Here is a 12,944-nt window from a genome sequence, read left to right on the forward strand (position 1 = left end):
TGCAGGCTTCAGTCCTATGCACAGTCCATTCTGGGTCGTTCTGATGGGAGGTCACCGGGGAAGTTTTTGGGGAACTTATATCTCCTAATGACATCCTACAATAAGCCGGAGCGATCCCAGCGGATAATCCATGGACTTTCCATTCACATGAATCCAAGGCTATTCTGTGTTTGCTTAATAGGGTTATCTCCAAAATAGATCCCCCCAATGTGAGCGGCAGCATTACATCACCCTGCTAATGTGTAACCGGCTCAGCCCTTAACCCTTTCCCCACTGCAGGGTCAGTACACGTATCACAGACTGTCACAATGGGACAATGGAGAGCACATTCTTCCCAGACTTAGGGGAGTGGGGGGTTGCGTTACCTCCAGGGTGCAGCTCCAGCAGCTCCGCTCCATTCTCAGCTTTGTATTTCCCACACAAATCCTTATCCTATGGGCAAGTCCAGTGTAATGTCAGCACATGCGGACCCCCGGGAGCCTGTATGAGCCCCACATGCGCCTCCCGTGACCTCCTCCCTCACCAGGGCAATGGTCACAGCGATGGAGATGGCCCCTATGTGAAGTTTGTAGCCCCCACCCAGCAGCACAGAGCAGAGTGTCAGGCAGCAGGAGAAGTACAACCCCTCTCGTCCTCTCCACCCCCAGCACATTATCCAGCAGCATCCAGTGATAGGAGAGGAACTGCAGCACAAAGAACTTTATTCATTTACATATCACAAACTTTCACTCACAGGAGGAGCTGATAACAGGAGCCATGGCTCCCTCACAGACATCTAGTGCAATGTGCTGCATGCAGGTCATCTACACCCCACACAACAAGAACAGGACAGCAGTGCTGGATGTGCAAGGTCCTTCAGGGGGCACAGAACCCATTATAGTCCTTGGGACCTTTATGAGATAGAAGCCCCCAGTGATCCGGATTATTGATGTAATCTATGAGGACTGTACAGCACAGAATATGCCAAGGTGGATCCGTGGTCACATCCCTCTCCAGGGGAACAGCGCGGGTCAGTCATAATCTGCACGGGGAAGCCCCTCAGTGGATTTTGAGGCCGTGATCAGATGTTTTTGTTGCATTTCTGCCACTTTCTTTGCAGCATTGCCAGCGCCTCGGGCATAGCACATGCTGCTAGTGAATACAGGAATTAGGATGCGTTTATCTTTTTATCTCCTATAGTACAGAGGGGTTTCAGAACCTGTCACGTCCCCTACAGGACCAGCCACTTCCCCTACAGAACCAGCCACATCCCCTACAGGACCTGTCACATCCCCTACAGAACCGGCCACATCCCCTACAGGACCGGCCACATCCCCTACAGGACCGGCCACATCCCCTACAGGACCGGCCACATCCCCTACAGGACCGGCCACATCCCCTAAAGGACCGGCCACATCCCCTACAGGACCTGCCACGTCCCCTACAGAACCGGCCACATCCCCTACAGGACCGGCCACATCCCCTACAGGACCGGCCACATCCCCTACAGGACCGGCCACATCCCCTACAGGACCGGCAACATCCCCTACAGGACCCGCCACATCCCCTACAGGACCGGCCACATCCCATACAGGACCGGCCACATCCCCTACAGGACCCGCCACATCCCCTACAGGACCGGCCACATCCCCTACAAAACCAGCCACATCCCCTACAGAACAAGCCACATCCCCTACAGGACCTGCCACATCCCCTACAGAACAAGCCACATCCCCTACAGGACCGGCCACATCCCCTACAGGACCGGCCACATCCCCTACAGGACCGGCCACATCCCCTACAGGACCGGCCACATCCCCTACAGGACCGGCCACATCCCCTACAGAACCGGCCACATCCCCTACAGGACCGGCAACATCCCCTACAGGACCTGCCACATCCCCTACAAAACCAGCCACATCCCCTACAGAACAAGCCACATCCCCTACAGGACCTGCCACATCCCCTACAGAACAAGCCACATCCCCTACAGGACCGGCCACATCCCCTACAGGACCGGCCACATCCCCTACAGGACCGGCCACATCCCCTACAGGACCGGCCACATCCCCTACAGAACCGGCCACATCCCCTACAGGACCGGCCACATCCCCTACAGGACCGGCCACATCCCCTACAGGACCGGCCACATCCCCTACAGGACCGGCCACATCCCCTACAGGACCGGCCACATCCCCTACAGGACCGGCCACAGGACCGGCCACATCCCCTACAGGACCGGCCACATCCCCTACAGGACCGGCCACATCCCCTACAGGACCGGCCACATCCCCTACAGAACCGGCCACATCCCCTACAGGACCCGTCACATCCCCTACAGGACCTGTCACATCCCATACAGGACCTGTCACATCCCCTACAGGACCGGCCACATCCCCTACAGGACCCGCCACATCCCCTACAGAACCAGCCACATCCCCTACAGGACCTGTCACATCCCCTACAGGACCGGCCACATCCCCTACAGGACCGGCCACATCCCCTAAAGGACCGGCCACATCCCCTAAAGGACCGGCCACATCCCCTAAAGGACCGGCCACATCCCCTACAGAACCGGCCACATCCCCTACAGGACCTGTCACATCCCCTACAGGACCGGCCACATCCCCTACAGGACCGGCCACATCCCCTAAAGGACCGGCCACATCCCCTACAGAACCGGCCACATCCCCTACAGGACCTGTCACATCCCCTACAGAACCGGCCACATCCCCTACAGGACCGGCCAAATCCCCTACAGGACCGGCCACATCCCCTACAGGACCGGCCACATCCCCTACAGGACCGGCCACATCCCCTAAAGGACCGGCCACATCCCCTACAGGACCGGCCACATCCCCTACAGGACCGGCCACATCCCCTACAGGACCGGCCACATCCCCTACAGGACCGGCCACATCCCCTACAGAACCGGCCACATCCCCTACAGAACAAGCCACATCCCCTACAGGACCGGCCACATCCCCTACAGGACCGGCCACATCCCCTACAGGACCAGCCACATCCCCTACAGAACAAGCCACATCCCCTACAGGACCAGCCACATCCCCTACAGAACAAGCCACATCCCCTACTGGACCGGCCTCATCCCCTATAGGACCTGTCACATCCCCTACAGGACCGGCCACATCCCCTACAGGACCGGCCACATCCCCTACAGGACCTGTCACATCCCCTACAGGACCGGCCACATCCCCTAAAGGACCGGCCACATCCCCTACAGAACCAGCCACATCCCCTACAGGACCTGTCACATCCCCTACAGAACCAGCCACATCCCCTACAGGACCGGCCACGTCCCCTACAGGACCAGCCACATCCCCTACAGGACCTGTCACATCCCCTACAGAACAAGCCACATCCCCTACAGAACCAGCCACATCCCCTACAGAACAAGCCACATCCCCTACAGAACAAGCCACATCCCCTACAGAACAAGCCATATCCCCTACAGGACCGGCCACATCCCCTACAGAACCAGCCACATCCCCTACAGAACAAGCCACATCCCCTACAGAACAAGCCACATCCCCTACAGAACAAGCCACATCCCCTACAGGACCGGCCACATCCCCTACAGGACCAGCCACATCCCCTACAGAACCAGCCACATCCCCTACAGAACCAGACACATCCCCTACAGAACAAGCCACATCCCCTACAGAACAAACCACATCCCCTACAGGACCAGCCACATCCCCTACAGGACCAGCCACATCCCCTACAGAACCTGTCACATCCCCTACAGGACCAGCCACATCCCCTACAGAACAAGCCACATCCCCTACAGAACAAGCCACATCCCCTACAGGACCAGCCACATCCCCTACAGAACAAACCACATCCCCTACAGAACAAACCACATCCCCTACAGGACAGGCCACATCCCCTACAGGACCCGCCACATCCCCTACAGGACCCGTCACATCCCCTACAGGACCGGCCACATCCCCTACAGGACCCGCCACATCCCCTACAGGACCCGTCACATCCCCTACAGGACCCGTCACATCCCCTACAGGACCTGTCACATCCCCTACAGCACCGGCCACATCCCCTACAGGACCCGCCACATCCCCTACAGGACCCGTCACATCCCCTACAGGACCCGTCACATCCCCTACAGGACCTGTCACATCCCCTACAGCACCGGCCACATCCCATACAGGACCGGCCACATCCCCTACAGGACCGGCCACATCCCATACAGGACCGGCCACATCCCCTACAGGACCGGCCACATCCCCTACAGAACAAGCCACATCCCCTACTGGACCGGCCACATCCCCTACAGGACCTGTCACATCCCCTACAGGACCGGCCACATCCCCTACAGGACCGGCCACATCCCCTACAGGACCTGTCACATCCCCTACAGGACCGGCCACTTCCCCTCCAGGGCCACACACTTCCCTTACAGAACCAGCCACATCCCCTACAGAACCGGCCACATCCCCTACAGGACCTGTCACATCCCCTACAGAACCAGCCACATCCCCTACAGGACCGGCCACGTCCCCTACAGGACCGGCCACATCCCCTACAGAACCAGCCACATCCCCTACAGAACCAGCCACATCCCCTACAGAACCTGTCACATCCCCTACAGAACAAGCCACATCCCCTACAGAACCAGCCACATCCCCTACAGAACCAGCCACATCCCCTACAGAACCTGTCACATCCCCTACAGAACCAGCCACATCCCCTACAGGACCGGCCACATCCCCTACAGAACAAACCACATCCCCTACAGGACAGGCCACATCCCCTACAGGACCCGCCACATCCCCTACAGGACCCGCCACATCCCCTACAGGACCCGTCACATCCCCTACAGGACCTGTCACATCCCATACAGAACAAGCCACATCCCCTACAGGACCGGCCACATCCCATACAGGACCGGCCACATCCCCTACAGGACCCGCCACATCCCCTACAGGACCCGTCACATCCCCTACAGGACCGGCCACATCCCCTACAGGACCTGTCACATCCCCTACAGCACCGGCCACATCCCATACAGGACCGGCCACATCCCATACAGGACCGGCCACATCCCATACAGCACCGGCCACATCCCATACAGGACCGGCCACATCCCCTACAGGACCGGCCACATCCCATACAGGACCGGCCTATACCTGGTGAAGGTAAGTGCAAGTCCCGCGACACTTTTTTTTTTTTAAATGCGGCGGTTTTTCCGAATCCGTTGGGATTTCGTTCGGCCACGCCCCCTGATGTCCGTTGCGTGCATGCCGGCGCCGATGCGCCACAATCCGATCGCGTGCGACAAAATCCTGGGGCAATACAGGGAAAATCGGCGCAAATCGGAAATATTTGGGTAACACGGCGGGAAAACGCGAATCAGGCCCTTAGTAAATGACCCCCTCTGTCTCCAAAACGTTCACCATCACTGCCCTACAGGGATAGAATTTGTTGGACTGATCTCAGCTGTGTGCAACCCAAGAAACAGCCAACTAGAATCCTACATTGTACGATATTCCTCCATATACGAAGTCACTGAGAATAGTATGTTCTAATTATTTGTGTCTCAAGAAATGGTATTTCATTCACTGCATTTACACCTCTACAAGGAGCCTCCATGTCCTCCATTCCCCCAGCAGCCTCTATGCATTGTGGGAGGCTGCAGGATGGATGGGGGGATAGGTCATGATGTGGAGCTGACCCCGGGCTGATAGCAGGGAACCTAGCGAGGTTATAGCTGTGATGAATGACTCCTGGGAATGTACAAGCCGCCTGATCTCACCTGCACACGGGCTCAGCGATAACTGGTTATAAAGTAACAGGAAGCCGAGGTCCATTCATCCTTCTGTTACTGGAAGACACAAAGGTGCGGAATATAATCAGATCCTGAAATATAAGGACAATATAAACATATATATGTAGGATTTACAATGCTGAGGTGTGTAGGAAGAGGTTCTGCAGCAGCTGAGGTGTGTATGATGAGGTTCTGCAGCAGCTGAGGTGTGTATGATGAGGTTCTGCAGCAGCTGAGGTGTATGATGAAGTTCTGCGGCAGCTGAGGTGTGTATGGTGAGGTTCTGCAGCAGCTGAGGTGTGCATGATGAGGTCCTGCAGCAGCTGAGGTGTGTATGATGCGGTCCGGCAGCAGCTGAGGTGTGTATGATGAGGTTCTGCAGCAGCTGAGGTGTGTATGATGAGGTTCTGCAGCAGCTGAGGTGTGTATGATGAGGTTCTGCAGCAGCTGAGGTGTGTATGAGGAGGTTCTGCAGCAGCTGAGGTGTGTATGATGCGGTCCTGCAGCAGCTGAGGTGTGTATGATGAGGTTCTGCAGCAGCTGAGGTGTGTATGATGAGGTCCTGCAGCAGCTGAGGTGTGTATGATGAGGTCCTGCAGCAGCTGAGGTGTGTATGATGAGGTCCTGCAGCAGCTGAGGTGTGTATGATGAGGTTCTGTAGCAGCTGAGCTGTGTATGATGAGGTTCTGCAGCAGCTGAGGTGTGTATGATGAGGTTCTGCAGCAGCTGAGGTGTGTATGATGAGGTTCTGCAGCAGCTGAGGTGTGTATGATGAGGTTCTGCAGCAGCTGAGGTGTGTATGATGAAGTTCTGCAGCAGCTGAGGTGTGTATGATGAAGTTCTGCAGCAGCTGAGGTGTGTATGATGAAGTTCTGCAGCAGCTGAGGTGTGCGTGTTTATATATATTCTGTGATAATTTGTATTAGATATCCTGGGTTCATTGCTGGTATTTGTAGTTCCACATGACATTTACAATACCCGGGCCGCCTCTATGTCCCTGGCAGTGGCTCTGTGTGTATAGAGCGCCGTCCCTTTAAGACCTAGTACATAAGATGTATCATTCAGTATGAGAAGGAAGCTCATATGACCAGCGCCATAAAACAATGCCCCAGTGTGTCATGAGCCACAAAGTAACTGAACTATCCGGATATGTGAGTTATATTCACTGCTGTGCCCACACATGGCGGCATTATGATATCAGCATGGCCGCCACTCAGCTTTCCACAGACCCTGAGACCCTGCAATAATCATCTTAGGAAATGTCCTCTCTCCTATTCTTGTGTCAGTCTCCACTATGATCCAGGGACATCACATGTACAAAGTCACAGTCATTACATCACATGTGACTGATCCCCTCCTCTTATAACGCTCCAGCACTGATATAACCTGCAGATATTACATCACATGTGACTGATCTCCTCTTATAACGCTCCAGTACTGATATAACCTGCAGATATTACATCACATGTGACTGATCTCCTCCTCTTATAACGCTCCAGTACTGATATAACCTGCAGATATTACATCACATGTGACTGATCTCCTCCTCTTATAACGCTCCAGCACTGATATAACCTGCAGATATTACATCACATGTGACTGATCTCCTCCTCTTATAACGCTCCAGTACTGATATAACCTGCAGATATTACATCACATGTGACTGATCCCCTCCTCTTATAATGCTCCAGTACTGATATAACCTGCAGATATTACATCACATGTGACTGATCTCCTCCTCTTATAACGCTCCAGCACTGATATAACCTGCAGATATTACATCACATGTGACTGATCTCCTCTTATAACGCTCCAGCACTGATATAACCTGCAGATATTACATCACATGTGACTGATCTCCTCCTCTTATAACGCTCCAGTACTGATATAACCTGCAGATATTACATCACATGTGACTGATCTCCTCTTATAACACTCCAGTACTGATATAACCTGCAGATATTACATCACATGTGACTGATCTCCTCCTCTTATAACGCTCCAGTACTGATATAACCTGCAGATATTACATCACATGTGACTGATCTCCTCTTATAACACTCCAGCACTGATATAACCTGCAGATATTACATCACATGTGACTGATCTCCTCCTCTTATAACGCTCCAGTACTGATATAACCTGCAGATATTACATCACATGTGACTGATCTCCTCTTATAACGCTCCAGCACTGATATAACCTGCAGATATTACATCACAGGTGACTGATCTCCTCCTCTTATAACGCTCCAGCACTGATATAACCTGCAGATATTACATCACATGTGACTGATCTCCACTTATAACGCTCCAGTACTGATATAACCTGCAGATATTACATCACATGTGACTGATCTCCTCCTCTTATAACACTCCAGTACTGATATAACCTGCAGATATTACATCACATGTGACTGATCTACTCCTCTTATAACACTCCAGTACTGATATAACCTGCAGATATTACATCACATGTGACTGATCTCCTCTTATAACACTCCAGTACTGATATAACCTGCAGATATTACATCACATGTGACTGATCTCCTCCTCTTATAACGCTCCAGCACTGATATAACCTGCAGATATTACATCACATGTGACTGATCTCCTCTTATAACGCTCCAGCACTGATATAACCTGCAGATATTACATCACATGTGACTGATCTCCTCTTATAACGCTCCAGCACTGATATAACCTGCAGATATTACATCACATGTGACTGATCTCCTCCTCTTATAATGCTCCAGTACTGATATAACCTGCAGATATTACATCACATGTGACTGATCTCCTCCTCTTATAACGCTCCAGCACTGATATAACCTGCAGATATTACATCACATGTGACTGATCTCCTCCTCTTATAACGCTCCAGCACTGATATAACCTGCAGATATTACATCACATGTGACTGATCTCCTCCTATTATAACGCTCCAGTACTGATATAACCTGCAGATATTACATCACATGTGACTGATCTCCTCCTCTTATAACGCTCCAGCACTGATATAACCTGCAGATATTACATCACATGTGACTGATCTCCTCCTCTTATAACGCTCCAGCACTGATATAACCTGCAGATATTACATCACATGTGACTGATCTCCTCCTCTTATAACGCTCCAGCACTGATATATCCTGCAGATATTACATCACATGTGACTGATCTCCTCCTCTTATAACGCTCTAGCACTGATATAACCTGCAGATATTACATCACATGTGACTGATCTCCTCCTCTTATAACGCTCCAGTACTGATATAACCTGCAGATATTACATCACATGTGACTGATCTCCTCCTCTTATAACGCTCCAGTACTGATATAACCTGCAGATATTACATCACATGTGACTGATCTCCTCTTATAACGCTCCAGCACTGATATAACCTGCAGATATTACATCACATGTGACTGATCTCCTCTTATAACGCTCCAGCACTGATATAACCTGCAGATATTACATCACATGTGACTGATCTCCTCTTATAACGCTCCAGCACTGATATAACCTGCAGATATTACATCACATGTGACTGATCTCCTCCTCTTATAACGCTCCAGCACTGATATAACCTGCAGATATTACATCACATGTGACTGATCTCCTCTTATAACGCTCCAGCACTGATATAACCTGCAGATATTACATCACATGTGACTGATCTCCTCCTCTTATAACGCTCCAGCACTGATATAACCTGCAGATATTACATCACATGTGACTGATCTCCTCCTCTTATAACGCTCCAGTACTGATATGACCTGCAGATATTACATCACATGTGACTGATCTCCTCCTATTATAACGCTCCAGTACTGATATAACCTGCAGATATTACATCACATGTGACTGATCTCCTCCTCTTATAACGCTCCAGTACTGATATAACCTGCAGATATTACATCACATGTTACTGATCTCCTCCTCTTATAACGCTCCAGCACTGATATAACCTGCAGATATTACATCACATGTGACTGATCTCCTCCTCTTATAACGCTCCAGTACTGATATAACCTGCAGATATTACATCACATGTGACTGATCTCCTCCTCTTATAACGCTCCAGTACTGATATAACCTGCAGATATTACATCACATGTGACTGATCCCCTCCTCTTATAACGCTCCAGTACTGATATAACCTGCAGATATTACATCACATGTGACTGATCTCCTCCTCTTATAACGCTCCAGTACTGATATAACCTGCAGATATTACATCACATGTGACTGATCCCCTCCTCTTATAACGCTCCAGCACTGATATAACCTGCAGATATTACATCACATGTGACTGATCTCCTCCTCTTATAACGCTCCAGCACTGATATAACCTGCAGATATTACATCACATGTGACTGATCTCCTCCTCTTATAACGCTCCAGTACTGATATAACCTGCAGATATTACATCACATGTGACTGATCTCCTCTTATAACGCTCCAGCACTGATATAACCTGCAGATATTACATCACATGTGACTGATCTCCTCCTCTTATAACGCTCCAGTACTGATATAACCTGCAGATATTACATCACATGTGACTGATCTCCTCCGCTTATAACGCTCCAGCACTGATATAACCTGCAGATATTACATCACATGTGACTGATCTCCTCCTCTTATAACGCTCCAGTACAGATATAACCTGCAGATATTACATCACATATGACTGATCTCCTCTTATAACGCTCCAGTACTGATATAACCTGCAGTTATTACATCACATATGACTGATCTCCTCCTCTTATAACGCTCCAGCACTGATATAACCTGCAGATATTACATCACGTGACTGATCTCCTCTTATAACGCTCCAATACTGATATAACCTGCAGATATTACATCACATGTGACTGATCTCCTCCTCTTATAACGCTCCAGTACTGATATAACCTGCAGATATTACATCACATGTGACTGATCTCCTCTTATAACGCTCCAGTACTGATATAACCTGCAGATATTACATCACATGTGACTGATCTCCTCTTATAACGCTCCAGTACTGATATAACCTGCAGATATTACATCACATGTGACAGATCTTCTCCTCTTATAACGCTCCAGTACTGATATAACCTGCAGATATTACATCACATGTGACTGATCTCCTCTTATAACGCTCCAGCACTGATATAACCTGCAGATATTACATCACATGTGACTGATCTCCTCCTCTTATAACGCTCCAGTACTGATATAACCTGCAGATATTACATCACATGTGACTGATCTCCTCCTCTTATAACGCTCCAGTACTGATATAACCTGCAGATATTACATCACATGTGACTGATCTCCTCCTCTTATAACGCTCCAGTACTGATATAACCTGCAGATATTACATCACATGTGACTGATCTCCTCTTATAACGCTCCAGCACTGATATAACCTGCAGATATTACATCACATGTGACTGATCTCCTCCTCTTATAACGCTCCAGTACTGATATAACCTGCAGATATTACATCACATGTGACTGATCTCCTCCTCTTATAACGCTCCAGCACTGATATAACCTGCAGATATTACATCACATGTGACTGATCTCCTCCTCTTATAACGCTCCAGTACTGATATAACCTGCAGATATTACATCACATGTGACTGATCTCCTCCTCTTATAACGCTCCAGTACTGATATAACCTGCAGATATTACATCACATGTGACTGATCCCCTCCTCTTATAACGCTCCAGCACTGATATAACCTGCAGATATTACATCACATGTGACTGATCTCCTCTTATAACGCTCCAGCACTGATATAACCTGCAGATATTACATCACATGTGACTGATCTCCTCTTATAACGCTCCAGCACTGATATAACCTGCAGATATTACATCACATGTGACTGATCTCCTCTTATAACGCTCCAGTACTGATATAACCTGCAGATATTACATCACATGTGACTGATCTCCTCCTCTTATAACGCTCCAGCACTGATATAACCTGCAGATATTACATCACATGTGACTGATCTCCTCCTCTTATAACGCTCCAGTACTGATATAACCTGCAGATATTACATCACATGTGACTGATCTCCTCTTATAACGCTCCAGCACTGATATAACCTGCAGATATTACATCACATGTGACTGATCCCCTCCTCTTATAACGCTCCAGCACTGATATAACCTGCAGATATTGCATCACATGTGTCTGATCTCCTCCTCTTATAACGCTCCAGTACTGATATAACCTGCAGATATTACATCACATGTGACTGATCTCCTCCTCTTATAATGCTCCAGTACTGATATAACCTGCAGATATTACATCACATGTGACTGATCTCCTCCTCTTATAACGCTCCAGCACTGATATAACCTGCAGATATTACATCACATGTGACTGATCCCCTCCTCTTATAACGCTCCAGCACTGATATACCCTGCAGATATTACATCACATGTGACTGATCTCCTCTTATAACGCTCCAGTACTGATATAACCTGCAGATATTACATCACATGTGACTGATCTCCTCCTCTTATAACGCTCCAGTACTGATATAACCTGCAGATATTACATCACATGTGACTGATCTCCTCTTATAACGCTCCAGTACTGATATAACCTGCAGATATTACATCACATGTGACTGATCTCCTCTTATAACGCTCCAGTACTGATATAACCTGCAGATATTACATCACATGTGACTGATCTCCTCCTCTTATAACGCTCCAGTACTGATATAACCTGCAGATATTACATCACATGTGACTGATCTCCTCCTCTTATAACGCTCCAGCACTGATATAACCTGCAGATATTACATCACAGGTGACTGATCTCCTTTTATAACGCTCCAGTACTGATATAACCTGCAGATATTACATCACATGTGACTGATCTCCTCCTCTTATAACGCTCCAGTACTGATATAACCTGCAGATATTACATCACATGTGACTGATCTCCTCCTCTTATAACGCTCCAGTACTGATATAACCTGCAGATATTACATCCCATGTGACTGATCTCCTCTTATAACGCTCCAGTACTGATATAACCTGCAGATATTACATCCCATGTGACTGATCTCCTCTTATAACGCTGCAGTACTGATATAACCTGCAGATATTACATCACATGTGACTGATCTCCTCCTCTTA

The 12,944-nt window shown here is 49.3% G+C and overlaps 1 protein-coding gene across 3 annotated transcripts in view; it reads right to left on the reverse strand.

The window, feature by feature from the left end:
* DENND2B (DENN domain containing 2B) overlaps positions 1-5,845 on the reverse strand; it is a 160,565-nt gene extending 154,720 nt beyond the window's left edge. Inside the window, exon 1 of one of the 3 annotated variants that reach the window (XM_072131758.1) lies at positions 5,774-5,845. The gene's annotated coding sequence lies outside the window, so the exon portion shown is untranslated. Of the gene's footprint in view, positions 1-365; positions 592-5,773 lie in introns of those variants that run through there. The other 2 variants (XM_072131759.1, XM_072131757.1) reach the window with 2 other exon arrangements.
* Positions 5,846-12,944: the final 7,099 nt, after the last annotated feature.

The sequence above is a fragment of the Engystomops pustulosus genome, unplaced genomic scaffold (assembly GCF_040894005.1).
Source record: "Engystomops pustulosus unplaced genomic scaffold, aEngPut4.maternal MAT_SCAFFOLD_135, whole genome shotgun sequence".
In the NCBI taxonomy this organism is placed as follows: Eukaryota; Metazoa; Chordata; class Amphibia; order Anura; family Leptodactylidae; genus Engystomops; species Engystomops pustulosus.